This window comes from Momordica charantia (assembly GCF_013281855.1).
Source record: "Momordica charantia cultivar OHB3-1 chromosome 6 unlocalized genomic scaffold, Mcharantia_2.0 BLBB01000006.1, whole genome shotgun sequence".
Classification (NCBI taxonomy): domain Eukaryota; kingdom Viridiplantae; phylum Streptophyta; class Magnoliopsida; order Cucurbitales; family Cucurbitaceae; genus Momordica; species Momordica charantia.
Window position 1 is genome coordinate 18,851,996 of NW_028275164.1, and position 19,735 is coordinate 18,871,730.

Consider the following 19,735-nt stretch of genomic DNA (forward strand, 5'->3'; position numbering starts at 1 on the left):
GTCAGCTTCTCCATTTAGGGATATCTGGTATCGGCCTCGATCATAGCTTTACTTGTGTAATAAATGGGACTTTGGCGTACTCCCTCCTGCTTGATTAGGGTCGAGTTGACAGCGCTGTCGACACTGCCAGGTACAAGTGGAGCTTGTCTCCTGGCAATGGCTTGGCGAGCAGAGATGCTGAGCAGAGATAGTTTTTCAATTGTTCCAGTGCTTGCTCGCACTCTGCCGTCCATTCAAATGGTCCCTTCTTTCTTAGGACTTTGAAGAAAGGAAGGCACTTATCTGTTGACCTCGAAACGAATCTATTAAGAGCTGCAATCCTTCCATTGAGGCATTGGAGCTGCTTTAGTGTTTTGGGTGCTTCCATTTCGAGCACGGCCTTTATCTTCTCTAGGTTGGCTTCGATCCCCCAGTTGTTTACTATAAAACCAAGGAACTTCCCCGAGGAGACTCCAAAGGCACACTTGGCTGGATTGATCTTCATTTGATACTTCCGGAGAACTTCAAATGCTTCGGCCAGATCGGAAAGATGCGACTTTGACTGCTTGCTCTTGACAAGCATGTCGTCTACATACACTTCCATATTCTGGCCGATCTGCTTGGCGAACATTTTGTTTACCATTCTTTGGTAGGTCGTCCCCCCATTCTTTAGGCCGAAGGGCATAACCTTATAACAATACAGACCTTGGTCTGTTATGAATGCGATATGATCTTGATCTGGGACATGCATTTTGATTTGGTTGTATCCGGAGTAGGCATCCATGAAGGTGAGCAGCTCGTGCCCAGCCGTTGCGTCCACAAGCTGGTCGATCCTAGGTAGGGGGAAGCAGTCTTTTGGGCATACCTTGTTTAAATTCGTAAAGTCTACACACATTCTCCACTTCCCGTTGGATTTTTTAACTAGTACGACATTAGAGAGCCACTCGGGATACAAAATTTCTCTTATATATTCAGCTTTTAATAGTTTGTTAACCTCCTCAACAATTACATCACTCCTCTCCTTGTTTACAAGTCTTCTTTTTTGCTTTAATGGTCGGAATAATGGGTCTATGTTGAGGCGATGCACCATGATCTTCGGGTCGATGCCTGGCATGTCCTCGTGGGACCACGCGAAAACGTCCGAGTTGGACCTGAGGAAGTTGATCAACTCCTCCCTACCAATGGCCCTTAGCTTGGTTCCTATACTTACTTGTTTTTCAGGGCTAAGCAAAGGAACAAGCTCGAGCTCCTCTGTTGGCGCAGAGAACTCCCTTTTGCCTTCTCTAGATAGGTCGGCTTCTGATTTTTGCAGTTCGTCCCGGTTGGTTTGTCCTTCCAGGGCGCATACTGACGACCCTTTGAGTGCGGAGGCATAACACTCCCTTGAATTTTTATGCTCTCCTCGAACCGTGCCCACTCCATTGGGTGTTGAGTATTTCAAAACTTGATGAAGCGTTGAGGGGACGGCCCGGAATGAGTGGATGATGGGTCTCCTGAAGATGGCATTATAGGCCGACCTGTCGTCGATCACAACAAACTCGGCCATTTGAGTTACTTGTGTATCATCCTGCCCAATCGTGACTGGCAAGTCAATACACCCTTCTGGGGAGACCGATTCTCCAGAGAATCCCACCAAGGGTGTTGGACTCTTCTTCAGCTGTGACCTGGTCCATCCCAAGGCAAGATATGTTGGAAGGGACAAGATGCAGATGTACCTCATCTACGAGTACTCTTCAGACCAGGACGTGATCGATGAGAGGGGCGATCACAAGTGCGTCATTATGGGGCAAATGGACCCCCTCCAGGTCGGCGTCGTCGAAGGTAATGGAGGAGGTCAGTTTTTGCTCCCTAATGATGCATGCCTCGCGCCTGGCTTCACGAGCTAGCTCCTTTCTTTTATTTCCAGATTGGCCCCCACTTGGGCCTCCGAAAATGGTGTTGATGACCGCAGGTCGGTCATCTCGGCGAGGTGGCGTCCTCGAACGCTTCCTCTCTTCTTTCTTTTCTACCGAGTTAGACCTCGGTTTACCCACAAATTTTTTGAAATAGCCATCTTGAATGAGGTCTTCAATCTAGCGCTTGAGTTCCCAGCAACTTGATGTGTTATGACCGTGATCACGATGAAAATGGCAATACTTATCTTTGTTGCGCTTCTCTGGGTCTCCTCGAAGCTTCTTCGGTCGCTTGAGGAGCCTTTCCATCCCAATCTCTTCAATATTTGTAAGTATTTTAGAGATTGGGATGGTGGTCGGAGTATAACATTCATAAGGTCGGCTCCGGCTGGGGCCGTTATCTGACCTTCGATACTCAGCTCGGCCACTAGAGGAGGATGACCCCTTGTCCTTAGACTTGAACTCAGCCTTCCTCTTCTCTTGGTTGGGCTTTTCTTGGTCGATCTGCTTCTCAGGTCGGCAAGTTTTGGTCCGGAGAAGTTCTTGGTCGTCAATGACTTTTTTCGCTTTTTGCAGAACTTCGGCGAAAGTGTCTGGGGCTTCTTCTCTGAGCTTCACAGTTAAGGTTTCATCGGCCAGGCCGGTGAGGAAATAAATAGCACATGGCCGAGTCATCGGAGCAGTGCGCGACCTTCAGCTGCTCCTCTTGGAACCTTGTGACATATTCTCTCAGTGTCTCACCTTCCTTCTGCCTGATGGTGGCGAGGTGAGTCACTATTTTTCTAGCATAGTACCGGGAATAGAATTGACTAATAAACTCTTTCCTCAGCTGGGAGTAGGTCGAGATCGACCTGGCCGGCAGTCGTCGATACCACAGGCGCGCGCTGCCGGTAAGTGCGATCTGGAAGGCACGGCACTTGATTGCATCTGTTGCCGCTTGAAAATCCATGAAGCCTTCGAAGACCTCAACATAATCTTTTGGGTCTTTAGACCCATCATAAGGCTTCATGGTGGGAGTCTTGAACTTTGGAGGGATTGGAGCCTCCAAGATATCCGAGGTAAATGGCGATTCTCCCAAGTCGCCATCATCAAACGTGTTTTCCTTCTTCTCGCACTTTGCCTTCAAAGCTTCAACCTGAGCATCGAACTTGCTCTTTAGCTGGTCGAACTCCTCCCTTGTGATCACTCCCTCAGGAGTTATCGGGTTGTAAGAAGATTCGGCCTGCTGGTTGGAGTTCTTGTGCGAGCAAGATGGAGATCGTCCTTTTCGAAGGGATGAACTTCTCTTTTTGTTGAGATGATCGCAGAGATCGCCTCTCTGATGAGTGTACTCCTCATCTTCATCTCCTCCAGGGTGCTCTTCATCGACTAGTTCGAGGTGAAGACCTCTTTTCTCGCGCACCTCGTCACGCGCCGCCCGGTCTTCAGATCGAGACCCAGCACTTGCAGCTTGCACCATTTCATTGTACATCTCCTCCATAGTGCGCATCTAGGTGCGCATTGCTTGCATTTCTTCTGGAGTGTATCAAAATTCTCCCTAGTAGGAGCTGAGGCTGCTCCTCGAGTGGTTCTCCTCGAGGCACCACCTAGGCCACGATTGGCCTTAGATGGTTTTGGATGTGCCGGTGGCAGAACGGGCGTGGTGATGCGTGCCGACCTACGGAGCCGCTCAGTCCCATGGCCTTCATGAACCTGGCCCTCTGCCACTTCTGCCCTGACCTCCCTCTGGTGACCATCATTGGCAACCAGAGCTCTTCGGTAGGCTGTGTTGGTTGAATTTGCTGGTTGAACCATCCTTGTTCACGCTTTTTAGATCGGGATGACTTAGATTGTCGTTTCCCGCAGACGGCGCCAAATGTTTATGCAAGTAATCGCACAATGCGAATCTCACGAACCTAACTCGAACTCGGTCCCCGACTTGACCTGAACCCACGAGTGAACCTGCACAAGAGGACAAACTCTTTGACACTCAAGTCAGTGTAGGTCGGGCTCAATATTAAGTTCAAGATGAGATTCGATACCTGAGCGTGAAATGAGGCCCTCTATTTATAGGTGGCGGGTCCGACAGTACTCACGACTGGCAGTTACCTTTGTTCTTTTTCATGTCGAACCTGTCGGGTTTGAGTAAATCGAACCCGTACAGGTCAAACCAGGGCTTTTTACACTTAGTCTTATCGATGGGCGAACCCAACCTCCTCGGCAGGTTCGAGGTGGACCTTGGATATCTTATTCCTTGAACACCAATGAGCGTCATCCACGTGTCCAAGGTATTTTTACCCCCGAACAATTTTCATAATTGTTTCAAAAAGATGGAACTTTACAAGAATTGGCTTTCATAAAATAAAGGAAAGAGGGATTAAGGTAATCATAACAACTTTAATTGTTTGAACCTTAAAGCAAAATGATATAAAAATACAAAAGTAAGTCAATTATTATTAGGGAATCAAACATATTAAACACACTCAATGGAAAACTAAATTATAATTTGACCTTTATTTTAATTTTACTTGCCTTTGTTATCATTTTAGTAGGAAAATATGGACGGTGATAGAAAAAGAAAACATACTCTACACTTTCTCAAGAAGAAAGAAGGAAAAGTGATTGAATTGCTTGTGCAATCAAGGAAAAAAAAAGAAAACTTCAAGAAGGAAGCACACGTCGTACTCAGAGAAAACATGATTTCAGTATAGCCACACAAAATATAACAGATGCAATACAAGGTAAAATTATATCATTCCATCTTATGACTATCATATTTCAATATCTCTTTTATTACCATTAGTTTTACATATACTAATGTTTCTAATATTAAACCGGACAAATTTTGCATGAACCATTTCATTCTCCAATACACGAGCTTAAAAACATATGCCCATGTAAATTTTGTGGAGCAATCAAATTTGATCATGAAACTCCAACATTTTGTTGCTTCAATGGTCAAGTATATCTTTTTTAAAGGTATTGTATATTATATTTATTAGATAATTAAATTTTTATTCGTAAATATTTCTTTACTGCTTAGGTACATCTTGTCGAAACTGCAATGCCTGATGAGCTAAAATATTTATTTATCTCACAATCTAAGGAAGGAATTTTATTTAGAAAGAACATCCGTGCTTATAATAGTATTTTTTCTTTCACATCATTTGGGGTAAATTTAGATAAAGACCTAGCTTCTTCGCATAAAGGAGTATACACGTTTAGAGTACGACAGATATATCATGACCTCCCAAGTCTATTACCGGAGGAGAAGCCCATATTCTTTCAGCTGTATTTTTATGATACCATGAACGAAATTCAAAATCGAATGGATAGACTATGAGATATTGGGTTGAATGAAAAGATTATTGAAAAAATTGTGGAAATTTTAAGAGAAAATCCATATGCCCAGTTTTTCCGAAGCCTACAAGATCTCCTATCAATTGAAGACGTTCATATTCATATTGCTACGGATGTACAAGTCGATCAACGTGTCTATAACTTACCTGGAATGGATCAAGTTGCTGCTATTTGGATTGAAGGAAATAATAAAAATATTCCATTTAAGAGAGATATTGTAGTACATGCACATTTAGGAAAAAGACATAGAATATAACATTATTTCAGCTATTATGATTCACCTCAATATCCTTTACTTTTTCCATATAGAGATGCTGGTCGGCATCAAAACATTAAAAGAAATGCTAGGCCAAATCATGACAATGATATCTACAAAAATTCAATTGAAGGAACATCTAACACTCCTCAAATTAATAGCATTTAAGACATCATCAACAGTGAAAATCAAGGTACGTTCACTTTGAAATTTAAATTTAATGACATATGTTAATTAAAATTTATGAACATTCAATTATTCATGCTATAATATATATATACTTTTTAATCTTTGTAGGAATTCAAAGGGTCGGTCCCCTAAGGTTTCATGTAGGGAATATTATTGTTACAAGCTACAAATACGTCTATCTACTCCATCAATGTTGCTTCGAGCTGGCCGACTTTTCCAACAATATGTTGTTGATATGTACATAAAGCTTGAAACAACAAAACTTGATTTCCATAAGACATAACAATCACACATTCTATCTGAGTTATATCAAGGGATTGTTGACACTGTAAATGCAGGGGAAACAAGGGGAGATAAAGTTGGAAAACGTATCGTTCTTCCTTCAACATTTATTGGAGGTCCAAGAGATATGCGACGTCGATATTTAGATGCTATGACCTTAGTACAACATTTTGGAAAGTTAGATCTTTTCATACCTATGACCTGCAATGCTGATTGGAATAAAATAAAAGAAGAACTAATGGAAGGACAACATTCTCAAGATAGACAAGATCTGACTACAAGGGTTTTCAAAGGAAAATTAATGGACTTAAAAGACCAAATTCTACACAAAGAAATTTTTGGAAAAGTGGCAGCTTTTGTATATGTAATTGCATTTCAAAAGCGAGGTCTTCCACACATACATATTGTTTCGGGGAAGAGAATACCCTGGACACGTGGAGGACCCCTATTGGTGCTCCAAGATGACTCATGAGTCATGCCCAGCTCGGACCGCCGAGATCACCACCACTAGCGTTGACAGATGCTAAGTATGAGGGCCGAGGTGAACCTGGCCGAGGTCCGACCTACCGGGAAGCTCGGTAGGGGCTGATGTGAGCTACTGTCAGCGGCGTGATTATCAGGTGTAACCGTCGGTCCCGAGATTACCGGGTGTAACCGTCGGTCCCGAGATTACCGGGTGTAACCGACGATCCCGAGATTACCGGGTGTAACCGTCGCGAGATAGCAGGACTACCACTCATAAGTAGAGGACCTCACTCCACGATCAGGTACGATGATTTCTAACCTCGAACTAAACTGGGAATCCGACCTATACTGACTTGATCGTCGGAGTGCTCACCTTTTTGTGCAGGTCCGCCCAAGTATTCAGATCGGTCCGGAGGCCGAGTTCGAGCTGCAATCTGAAATACATTGTTGTGCATATCCTTGCATAAACATTTGGCGCCGTTTGTGAGGAACGACAATCTAAGTCATCCCAATCCTTTTAAACCAATACGCGAGCGAAAATGGTTCAACCAGCAAACTCGACCAATACGGCAGATCGAAGGACTCTAGTTGCCAGCGATGCTCACCAGAGGGAGGTCGGAGCAGTAGTGGTAGAGGGGCAAGGTCACGACGGCCTAGCAACAGAACCCCTCCGCAGGTCGGCACGAATCACCGCGTCTGTCCTACCACCTGCGCACCCCCCAAGGACATCCAAGGCCACCCGTGGCCGAGGTGGAACCTCTAAGAAGGGCGCCCGGGGTCCAGCCCCGGCCCCGACAAGTGAGAACTTGGACGCACTCCAGAGAGAAATGGAGGCAATGCGCACGAAAATGCGGTCCATGGAGGAAACGTATAACGAAATGATATTAGCTGCAGGCGCAGGGTCCCGATCTGAGAACCGAGTGACGCGCGTTGGCATACGCGAGCAAAGGGGTTCCCACCTCGGCCCAGTCGAGGAGGAACATCCCGAAGACAACGAGAGCGAGGGACACACTCGCCAGAGAGGAGACCTCCGTGAACACCTCAACAGAAAGAGAGGCTCATCTCTCCGAAAAGGACAGTCACCATCCCGCTCATACAGGAGCTCCAACCAGCAGGCTGAATCCTCTCGCAACCCAGTAACTCCTGCAGGAGTGATTACAAGGGAGGAGTTCGACCAGCTGAGGGGCCAGCTCGACGCTCAGGTGAAGGCCTTAAAGGCCAAATGTGAGCAGAAAGAAGGTCCACTGAACGATGGCGACTTGGGAGAATCGCCCTTCACCTCGGACGTTTTGGAAGCACCGATCCCTCCGAAGTTCAAAGCTCCTACCGTGAAACCTTATGATGGGTCGAAAGACCCCAAGGATTATGTTGAGGTCTTTGAAGGCCTCATGGATTTCCAAGCGGCATCAGACGCAATCAAATGCCGCGCCTTTCAGATCGTGCTTACTGGCAGCGCGCGATTGTGGTATCGGAGACTGCCAGCCAGGTCGATCTCGACCTACTCTCAGCTGAGAAGGGAGTTCCTCGCCCAGTTCTCTTCTCGGCATTATGACAAAAAGACAGCGACCCATCTCGCCACCATTAGAAAGAAGGAGGGTGAGACGCTGCGAGAATATGTCACCAGATTCCAGGAGGAGCAGTTGAAGGTCGCACACTGCTCCGATGACTCGGCCATGTGCTATTTTCTCACCGGTCTAGCCGACGAGGCCCTCACGGTGAAACTTGGAGAGGAGGCCCCGGCCACCTTCGCCGAGGTGCTTCAGAAGGCGAAGAAAGTCATCGATGGACAGGAGCTCCTCCGAACCAAAACCGGCCGACCAGAATGAAAGATCGGCCGGGGTAGAAGTGGAAAAGATATAGAAAAGGCAGATCCCAAGTCCAAGGACAAGGGATCCTTTTCCAGCTGCCGAGCTGAGTATCGGAGGGTGGAGAACGGACCTACCAGGAGCCGACCTTACGAACGATTCACCCCGACCACGATTCCAATTTCCGAGATCCTAACGAACATCGAGGAGTCTGGAATGGAAAAACTACTCAAACGTCCTGAGAAGCTTCGGAGAGCCCCGGAGAGGCGCAGCAAGGACAAGTATTGCCGCTTCCATCGGGAGCACGGCCATAACACGTCGGACTGCTGGGAGTTGAAGCGCCAAATTGAGGATCTAATTCAAGATGGCTACTTCAAGAAATTTGTGGGAAAGCCCAGGACCAGCTCGGCAGAGAAAAAGGAAGAGCGGAAGCGTTCGAGGACGCCGCCCCGGGGCACTGACCGACCTGCGGTCATCAATACCATTTTCGGAGGGCCAAGCAGGGGTCAGTCCGGACATAAAAGAAAGGAGTTAGCTCGTGCAGCCAGGCGCGAGGTGTGCATCATCAGAGAGCAGAAGCCAACCTGCTCAATCACCTTCGACGGTGCAGACTTGGAGGAGGTCCACCTGCCCCACAATGATGCACTTGTGATCGCTCCCTTGATTGATCATGTGGTGGTCAGAAGGGTGCTGGTAGACGGAGGCGCATCTGCTAACATCCTGTTCTTACCGACCTACCTCGCCCTGGGATGGACGAGGTCGCAATTGAAGAAAAGCCCGACACCGCTGGTTGGGTTCTCTGGAGAATCGGTCATCCCAGAGGGTTGCATCGACTTGCCGGTCACGCTGGGGCAGGACCAAACTCGGGTCACCCAAATGGCCGAGTTCGTGGTGATTGACGGTAGATCGGCCTATAACGCCATCTTTGGGAGACCCATCATCCACTCATTTCGGGCCATTCCCTCGACACTTCATCAAGTTTGAAGTATTCCACCCCCAATGGCGTGGGCACGGTCCGAGGAGAACAGACCGCTTCAAGGGAGTGCTATGCCTCCGCACTCAAAGGCCCATCGGTCTGCGCCCTTGAAACTCTCACCAGTAGGGATGAGACGCTCGAGTTCAAGACCGACCTGCCGAGGAGGGAGTTTGCCGCACCCACTGAGGAGCTCGAGCTTGTTCCTCTGCTTAGTCCCGAGAAGCAAGTAAGCATAGGAACCAAGCTGGGGGCCACCGACAGAGAGAAGCTAATCCACTTCCTCAGATCCAACTCGGATGTCTTTGCGTGGTCCCATGAGGACATACCTGGCATTGACCCGAAAATTATGACGCATCGCCTCAGCATAGATCCGTCATTCCGACCTGTAAAGCAAAAAATAAGACCTATAAATAAGGAGCGGAGTGATGTAATTGTTGAGGAAGTTAGCAAACTTTTGAAAGCTGAATACATAAGAGAAATTTCGTATCCCGAGTGGCTCTCCAATGTTGTATTAGTTAAAAAATCTAACGGAAAGTGGAGAATGTGCGTAGATTTTACGAACTTAAATAAGGCATGCCCGAAAGATTGCTTCCCACTGTCGAGAATTGATCAGCTTATGGACGCCACAGCCGGGCACGAACTGCTCACCTTCATGGACGCCTACTCTGGGTACAACCAAATCAAGATGCATGTCCCAGATCAAGGTCATACCGCATTCATAACAGACCAAGGTCTGTACTGTTACAAGGTCATGCCCTTCGGGTTAAAGAACGCAGGAGCGACCTACCAGAGAATGGTGAACAAAATGTTCGCCAAGCAGATCGGCCGGAATATGGAAGTGTATGTGGACGACATGCTTGTCAAGAGCAAGCAGTCTAAGTCGCATCTCTCCGATCTGACCGAAGCCTTCGAGGTTCTGAGGACATATCAAATGAAGCTCAACCCAGTTAAATGTGCCTTTGGAGTCTCTTCGGGAAAATTCCTTGGCTTCATGGTGAACAACCGGGGAATCGAGGCCAACCCCGAAAAGATTAAAGCCGTGCTCGAGATGGAGGCACCTAAGACGCTGAAGCAGCTTCAGTGCCTCAATGGCAGGATTGCGGCCCTGAACCGGTTTGTTTCAAGATCGACAGATAAGTGCCTTTCTTTCTTCAAAGTCCTACGGAGGAAAGGGCCGTTTGAATGGACAGCGGAGTGCGAGCAAGCATTTCAGCAGTTGAAAAGCTACCTCTGTTCGGCACCTTTGCTCACCAAGCCCATGCCGGGGGACAAGCTCCAATTGTACTTAAGTGTCTGACAGCGCCGTCAGCTCGGCCCTAATCAGGCAAGAGGAAGCGCGGCAAAACCCGATCTACTACACAAGCAAGGCTATGACCGAAGCCGAGACCAGATAGCCTCAAATGAAAAAGTTGGCTCTTGCTTTAGTCACCTCGGCCCGACGGCTTAGACCATACTTCCAAGCCCATACTGTGGTGGTGCTCACTAACTTGCCCCTAAAAAACATCTTCCATAAGCCAGAAGCTTCTGGACGCCTGATGAAGTGGGCAATGGAGCTAAGTGAGTACGACATCCAGTTCGAACTCAGAACTGCGTTGAAAGGACAAGCAGCAGCAGATTTCATAGCCGAGCTCACACCACCTTCCGAACTGAGCGAGTCCGACCTACCGTGGACAATCTATGTCGACGGATCCTCCAACGAGAAGGGGGTGCGGGGCCGGGGTCCTCTTGCTCGGACCAGGAGGCGAGCGATTTGAGTATGCCTTGCGGTTCGGCTTCCGGACTTCTAACAACGAGGCTGAGTATGAAGCATTTATTGCCGGCCTGCGAATCGCTAGAGCATTGGGGGCCTCTTGTGTTAAGGTCTTCAGCGACTCCCAGCTGGTTGTGGGCCAGATCAAGGAAGAGTACCAAGCCAAAGACTCCCGAATGGAGAAGTATTTTGGCAAGGTCAGATCGTACCTCGCCCAGTTTCGAACTTACGAAGTAAGCCGGGTTCCCCGAGCAGAAAATTCTAATTCTGACGCCTTGGCCAAGTTAGCATCGGCGTACGAGACCGACCTAGCCAGGTCGGTCCCCGTCGAGATCTTAGATAATCTCTCGATCTCAGAGCCAGATCTGATGGAGATCGGCGCTCCAGAGTCCTCATGGATGGACCCGATTGCGGACTTCATTAGGGGCAACTCACCACAAGACCCCAAGGAGCGCAGAAAGTTGGCAAGGCGAGCAGCTCGGTTCGTGGTCCGAGGTGGAACATTGTACCGACGCGGCTTTTCCCTGCCTCTATTGAGATGCCTAACCCCTGAAGAGGGCCTGTACGTCCTCAGAGAAATCCACGAAGGAGTGTGCGGCAATCACTCAGGCGCTCGGTCGCTGTCAGCCAAAGTGATCCGACAAGGATACTATTGGCCGACCCTCAGCCAGGACGCCAAAAAGTTCGTTAGAACTTGCGACAATTGCCAACGCTACGGAACCATAATCCACCAACCTCCCGAGCTGCTCACCCCCATCTCGGCCTCGTGGCCATTCGCGCAGTGGGGGGTAGATATCATTGGTCCTTTCCCTTTGGGCAAGGGCCAGACCAAGTTCGCTGTGGTTGCTGTGGATTACTTCACAAAGTGGGCCGAGGCCGAGGCGCTCTCCCACATAACGGAATCCAGAGTCACGTCCTTCGTATGGACAAATATCATATGTCGCTTTGGTATACCGCAGGCCATTGTGACAGACAATGGGAAGCAGTTTGACAACACCAAGTTCAAAGACTTTTGCAGCAAGCTTGGCATAAGTCACCTTAGCTCGTCCCCCGCACATCCGCAAGCAAATGGGCAGGTGGAGGCAGTCAACAAGATCATCAAGCGAGGCATCAAACTTAGACTGGACTCCAAGAAAGGCAGGTGGGCCGAGGAGCTACCAGAGGTTCTATGGTCGTACCGGACCATCCAAAGAGAATCGACGGGTGAGACCCTGTTCTCCCTGGCCTTCGGCTCCGAAGCTGTAGTCCCGGTTGAGATCGGCATGCCATCTGACAGAGTAGAGTATTACGAGCCTACGGCAAATGAGGAAGAGCTGCTCCTCAACCTCGACTTGTTGGAAGAAAGAAGAGCAATGGCCCAGCTACGCCTGGCGGAATATCAGGGCAAAATGGCCAGACATTACAACGTCCGCGTCCGACCTCGGACCTTTCAGGTCGGACATCTGGTCTTAAGGAGGGTCCAAACCCATGTGGGTGCCCTTGATCCGACCTGGGAGGGCCCGTTTGAGGTCAAGGGCATAGTCCGACCTGGGACGTACGTATTGGCCGATCTGAAAGGAGACGTCCTCGCGCACCCGTGGAACGCGGAGCACCTGAAGCGTTATTATCCTTGAAATGCCAAAAGGATTTTCAATGGATCTGTAAAAACTGTTTCAAAAGAATTATGATCGGAATAAATGTGATGATTTAATTTCATGATTCCGAGTTCGACCAGAAATTAAATGGGGGCCACGGACTCCCACGCGATCACATTCCAGCAGTCGGTTAAAATTCAATCCTCCAAAACCTAAGGGTACGAGGTGCGATGCCAAAACCACTGATGAACTTAAAATTTAAACCTTCAAGGTAAAGGGACGATGTGAAAAGTTCAAAATGATCAAGCCTCTGAACCTGAGGGTACGATGTACGATATGAAGAACAACTACGGACTTAGGATTTTAGCCTTTCAACGTTTTTAATTAAGGGTGCGATGTTAAAAAATCCAGAGTTGGTGCAATGCATTGAATGCTAGACAGAGATTCAAATTCAAACTTTCAAATTATTTTAATTGAAGGCGCGACCTCAAAAGTAAGAGGTGCGAGGTGACATTGGCTGCAGTTCAAAGAAAAATCAAAGAAAGGAAAGATGTTGCCAACAACAAAGTAAAAACAAATGGGAGCTTCTTTATTGAATGGAGAGCAGAGCCAAGGCTTATAGACCTTGCAGCTCTGCCCTGACACTTACAAACAAAAAACAAAAGAGAAGAGAAGAAAGACAGCGAAAAGCCTCTTGAAGGGTGGTCGCCTAAGAGCCTGCTTGAGGAGCGCCCTCTTGAGTGGTGCCGACCTGATCCTCTTCGAGGTCGGAGTAGTCAGAGTCCAGATCCCTGACGTACTTATCCACCAACGCTTGGGGGCCAGGGGTGCCGCTAGGCCCAGACGCCCACTGCTCAGCATACCTCTTCTTCAGACCACCGAGATCGATCTGAAGGTCAGGCATGTCGGAAGCAATGCCCTTCATGAGAAACTTGAAGCCCGCGTCAGAGAAGTCTTTGGCAAATCCATCGAAGTCAGGATGTTGCCTAAACGATTCCTCCAATAGGGCTCCATTGCTGAGACGCTCCTTCACCGTCTCCAGCTTGGCAGTCGCATGCCTCAGCTCCTCCTCCTTCGCTTCAAGCGCCTGGAGCATGTCGTCCTTCTCCTTGAGGAGTTGGAACTTCTCCTTCTCCAAGCCCTTGGTGATAGCATGGGCAGCTCGGAGCTGGGCCTTGCGTCTGTCTTCTTCCTTCTTCAGCAGCTCGGCCTTGGTCTCCACCTCGACCTTCAAAATTTCCACCTCAGAGTGAGCCTTCAGCAGCTCATCCTTCATGGCGGAGGAAGCAGCCTCTAAGGCAGCAGAGAACTCCTCTTTCTCCCTCGCTGCCAGAACTTCCCTCCCATCCAGCTCGGCCTTCACGGCCAGAGCCGATTGAATGGAAGCAACGAACGCCTGAGAAAAGGTACAAATAAGAAGTTAGACCGAGCTACCTGTTAGGTAAATTGAGCAAAAACACCAATCTTACCTCAGCGGCGTAGTCGATGGTCCTCTGCAGAACGGACCCTGGGTCACTTACAAATTTGGACGCCCTCCTTAGGCAGCGCTCCAAACTTGCGGCCGAGATGCGGCACACCTGGTCCCTCACCCCAGAACTTGACGGCTCAACTCTGAACCGTGCCGTCACATAGGACGTCCCGCCCATCCTGGCCTCAGGATCGTCCACCCGATCTGCGAAGCTCACAGGCAAGACCCCACGAGCTCCGACCTCCAAGGGGGAGGTGGTTTTCTTCTTCTTCCTCCTTCGCTTCAGAGGGACTTCCTCCCTCACCTCCTCGCCCAAGGGCGAGACGTCCACCGCCTCGATCTGATCCCTGGGGCGCTTCTCCCTCGAAGGACCCCCAGAAGACTCCAGCTCGATCACTGGGGCTGGATCTTCCGAGGATGGCCCTACCACAGCAGGGGTGGCAGGTTTCAAACTCTGGGCGGCCTCAAGAGCATGGGCTCGGCCCTTGGACTTGCGCTTCACGTTGCTTGCAAATCCGCAAACCATGGCTGTAAAATAAAAACAGGAGTCAACACAAGGTTAGAGGAAAAAGGAGGGAAGCAAGCTCGGTATACCAAGTTCAGAGTTCGGCCTTGAGAATTCAATGGGACGAACTGCGGGGTTGTAATCTAGCAGCCCGGACTCAAGCAGCAGCTTGTCGGTCACCAAGGTTCCGACCTTCCTACCCCTCGGAAAACGCTCCTTGTAATATTTCAGCGTGTCGAAGGAGGCTTGCGTAAGCTCGGGGACTGGTCGGATTGAAACTGCACAAAGATAAAATTTGAGTCAGCCCTGAATAACAAGAAAGAAAGTTATCACAAGAAGTAAGAACTACTTCGTACCTAGGTTCCCAAACCTAGTGGGAACGTCAAAGAAGGAACGACCTGACTCGTCCTTTGCAAGCCATTCCCCATAAGCGTAGAACCACTTCCTCACCCATCCCTTGATGGAGGTCGGCCCCTTAACTATACTGCATGCGCCTTTCCTTGCGCACATATAGAACCGACCAGGCTTCTTAGCTATCCTTTTCACTTCGAAGCACGCGAGAAGCTGGTCTACGTCTAACAGCTCGGCCTCTTCACTATCCCGAGCTCGTAGCCAAAAAAGGATGGCCAAAGCGAAAATGACACCCCACCCATTGGAGGCCACTTGAGCCGGAGCCAGCCCAGTTCGGAAAAGAAACTCTTGGACGAAACGGTGAAGGGGAAGTCTGAGGCCGTACTCAAACATTTTGAAGTAGAGAGTGACCCATCCCTCTGGAGGATTGTCAGCTCTCTCCCCCTCCTCCGGAATCCTAAGGAGGATGTTCTCAGGGATAGCGAACCCCCTACGAAGGGATCCGAGGTAGTGCTCAGGTATCCTAGAAGGGTATTCCAAACCCTGACCCGAGGTGGAGGCATCACTATCCTCCCCGTCATCGGAGAACCTAAAGTTTTCTATCTCCTCGAGCTCGGACTCTAACCTACGAGCTAAATCCTCATCGGATCCTAAGTTGCTGCTAAAAGAGGACGACATGGCAACTACGTTCGAAAGAGAAAGTGAGGGAAGAGACCGACCTACCAAGGGTTCGAGCTACCTTCAGATCGAACTCCAAGAATTCAGGGAACGTGAGGTATGACCTGAAGGATTGGGGGTATTTATAGCTCGTCGGAAAAATTTTCCCACCGTACACGTGTAATCAACGAGCGGCTAGGATCCTTCCTAAGATCCGAAGCGTCGGAATATTTGAATATTCCGACGATAAATCTACCGCGACGGTTATATTTTCCCACGAATAGGAAGTCACCACGCGTCCAAAGCAAGTTGAATGAACTTCTCTGCCAGGTCGAGATCGGGCCAGACAGAGAGGGGGCCAATGTTTGGGGAAGAGAATACCCTAGACACGTGGAGGACCCCTATTGGTGCTCCAAGATGACTCATGAGTCATGCCCAGCTCGGACCGCCGAGATCACCACCACTAGCGTTGACAGATGCTAAGTATGAGGGCCGAGGTGAACCTGGCCGACGTCCGACCTACCGGGAAGCTCGGTAGAGGCCGATGTGAGCTACTGTCAGCGGCGTGATTATCGGGTGTAACCGTCGGTCCCGAGATTACCGGGTGTAACCGACGGTTCCGAGATTACCGGGTGTAACCGTCGCGAGATTAGCGGGACTACCACCCATAAGTAGAGGACCTCACCCCACGATCAGGTACGATGATTTCTGACCTCGAACTAAACTGGGAATCCGACCTATACTGACTTGATCGTCGGAGTGCTCACCTTTTTGTGCAGGTCCGCCCAAGTATTCAGATCGGTCCGGAGGCCGAGTTCGAGCTGCAATCTGAAATACACTGTTGTGCATATCCTTGCATAAACACATATGTTGGTAATATTGAAAAATGGTTGCAAGATCACCAATGCTGACCAATATGACAACTATGTCCACGCAGAAATTCCAGATAGCCAAGCAAATCCTGCTCTCCACAATGTTGTTGTGAAGCACATGCTCCATGGACCTTGCGGGGAAGATAATAAAAAATGTCCTTGCATGATCAAAGAAAAATGTAAGTTTCATTACCCAAGACAGTTTTCTGAAAAAACACTTCAAGGAAATGATGTATACCCAATATATAGGAGGAGAGACAATGGAAACCAGGTATTTATAATTATAGCATTTATTTATAATTTTAAGTTTAATTGTTGATAATATATTGCTTAGGGAAGTAATTAAGTTAGTAAAATTAATATTCAAATAATATATTTCGATTAATATTAAATTTCGAAAAATGTAACGCCCCGCATTACTCAGTTAAGGTTAACCTCTAGCCACGAGTTTTTTTTCTTTTGTTCGTCAATAATTTATTCCGAAGTATTTAAATTGAATTACCTTATTTAATTGGTATGGCGGTGGTGGTGGGTTTTATCCCTTAGTTAAAGAAGTAATTGTTTGTTTTTTTTTTCTTTGTTTTTTTTTAGAAAAAAAATAGAAATTTCAATTCTTTTACCCATGGGCTATTTTCAAAGGATGGGTAAATGGGCTTTTTCTTTGTTTGTTAGAGATAAAACAAAAAGAAAAGACAAAGGAAAGAAAAACAAAAGAAAAAAAAATAAGGGAGCCCTAGCAACCCAATTCTTCCCAAATCGTGAGCCACCGCCCATACTTCTTCTTCCTCTCGTCGCCAGTCACGAGCTCTCCTACCCGATGACCGGCGCGACCCCCTTATCCGGCGGCAATAGCAGACCGTATGACATGGTTCGTGGCAGCGGCGGCGACTTTCGCAACGATAGCAGAGACGCGGGGTGTTTTCCGGCGACGCAACATCACTGTTCGGCTTTCGTGGAGGTCGGCGACCTCGATTGCAACTTCTACACGCCTCACAGCCGCGTAAATATCAGTAGTTAGGTTCTCTTCGTTGCGAAAACGTGTGCAGCAACTTATCTTGCAGCATTAGCACCTACCCTTGATCGTTTGAAATCCGATTGAGGCAAATCCACATTCAGTCGAACTTAACACAAGTTACCCACATCTAACCGAGGTCGATTTCGCGGTAACAGATTTCCTATTTCCCCTTTTAACCAATTTTGATGGCTGGAGAATTCGTTTTGATGGCTGGTTTTTGGTCTTTTGTTGCATAGGTATTGAGTCGACGTGAGGTTAGGAATGTAGCAGTGGGTAAGTAGTACCAGGGGCGTGTGCGTGCGTTGATGTGTGCTGATGGATGTTGTTCCCTCTGTTTTCTTTGTTATAAATGCGTTTCTCTTGCTATTTAATTGTTGAACGCAGTTGTGAGGACGATGCTGCCATGGAATCGTGCCGTTCTTATTTTTTTGTGTTTATTTGGGATATGTACATAGCATGTATCCATGACTGCTGTTTGTAACTATGGAAACTTGCTAATTGTGGTCGGAAGTATTTAAGTTGAGTTAAATACGGTTTATTTGGAACCTTCGATGCATGTACTGGCCTGCGCTGATAATTGTTGAGTTAGGAGACTTGTACGATTTAGTTGAGAATTGTGAGTTACTTTCCTTTTGTATACTGTAAAATATATTGGAAGACAATTTGGGATATGAACGAAAGTGAACCGCTCGTTCGATGAGTTGAAGGGGTTGGTTGTGAATTGTCTGAAGTGGGGAAACATGTTAATAGTTCTATTTTTGTGAACCATCTAAAGTGGTAGAATAGGCTGGCGGTTTTGTTTGTGTAACTTGTTGAAGTGATGGACTTGTGGGTTGTTTCATTTTTTTTTATGTGAATCGCCTGAAGCGATACGACAGGTTGGTGGTTCTATTTGTAGTGTTTAGCGTATTGGACTGTTATGAGATTATTGATGCAGGAGGCATGGCTTGGTAGCAAGCAGGACTCTTGTGAGAGTGTCGAGATTCAATGAGGGAGCGGATAAGTAAGTGGGTCAGAGGGCTGGCACGCCACTAGTTGGGTATCGAGGCTCCAGGTACAAAGGTCGGGGATCGATACCCCAACTTTGGTAGAGATGAGTGTCGAGGCTCTGGGTACCAAGGTCGGGGGTCGGCACGGTGATTTTATTTATGAGTAGTGTTGGGTCTTAATGTGGTGGCGGTCAAGAACCAACATGCCTAGTAGACGTCAAGGTCTTGGGGATAAATGCCAAGGATCGATGCACAGTTCGAGGCCTCAGAACTAAAGGTCAAAGTTGAACGCCAAGCTTCTATGGAGGAGTGTCAGGCCCCTAGGTACAAAAGGGCAAGGGCCGACACGATTCGAAGAGTTGGACTTGAAGGACTAACCAGGTATACACGAGTAGAAATATGTTGGAAGGCTAGAGTCTAGAGGGCTTTGTGGTCGATGTTTCGTGTATTGCTTGCTATTTGGGATCCACGTGAGGATGTTTTCTTCTGATGTTGTTGTGGTTTTGAGCATGCTGTTTGTATATAGTTAGTGAGGGCTACTTATAGGGTATTTTATATACTCACCCCCCTACCTTTATTTGTTCCAGGTGCAAACCGAGTCCTTGGCCATGGTGATGACGAGGGGAGGCTTGACCGTGGGAGGACCACCTAGGCTGTGTCACTCAAGTCTAGGATAGTTGAGAGCGATTCGATTGTCGGGATGTATGGGAATGGGTTGTTGGTCGTAGACTAGTCTTTGTCACTTTTGTCCGTTATTTATTATTACTATTGTTGTTACAAAAAGGGATTACTTTGTTTTCGTTCCAGGTAGACTATAGATGTACTTATTGAGATTATTCATTGTTTTGGTTGTTGGACGAACAACAGGTTTTTTTTTTCTTAACGTATGATACGTTAGCCCACTGAGGGCAGACCTTTTGTTTTGAAAATGGGTTAGTAGTAAGAGCCGTTCCCTTAAATTGTGGTATTTGTTGCGTTATGTTACGCTATTAGGGAGAAGGCTGCACTGGGAGTTTAACGACGTTACCCCATGAGTGTTGTGAAATTTGGGAGCGTTACAGAAAATTTGAAGGTAACGCTAAGGAATAAGACTTTTGATAATCCTGCTCTCTCACTAATATGCATCTAACTCTAAAGCCGCTCGTCCAAACTCTCGACGGAACCCCGACTTCTAGGGTCATGGCCCGAGGCCCCAACTGGTCCCCATTGAGCTTGTCACTGACACCACTGACATCGCCTTCGCCTTGCATTCTGCGTACGCCTTCTCTAGGCATTCTTGTATACATCCTTGGGGTGTGATAAGTGATGCACCATCGTCCCTTATAATCCGTACCTACTTTTGAGATACAACTGTCACATTAATGTAGAAAT

General features: G+C 47.8%; 1 long non-coding RNA gene across 2 annotated transcripts; it reads left to right on the plus strand.

Annotated features, from left to right (window-relative positions):
• Positions 1-17,098: 17,098 nt before the first annotated feature.
• Positions 17,099-19,247, plus strand: LOC148210860 (uncharacterized). Of its 2 annotated transcripts, none has more exons than XR_015791811.1 (3): positions 17,099-17,523; positions 17,612-18,745; positions 18,952-19,247. It is a non-coding gene; the product is annotated as an uncharacterized LOC148210860 (long non-coding RNA). The 2 variants fall into 2 exon arrangements; XR_015791812.1 differs by having other exon boundaries at positions 17,612-17,648.
• The last annotated feature ends 488 nt before the right edge of the window (positions 19,248-19,735 follow it).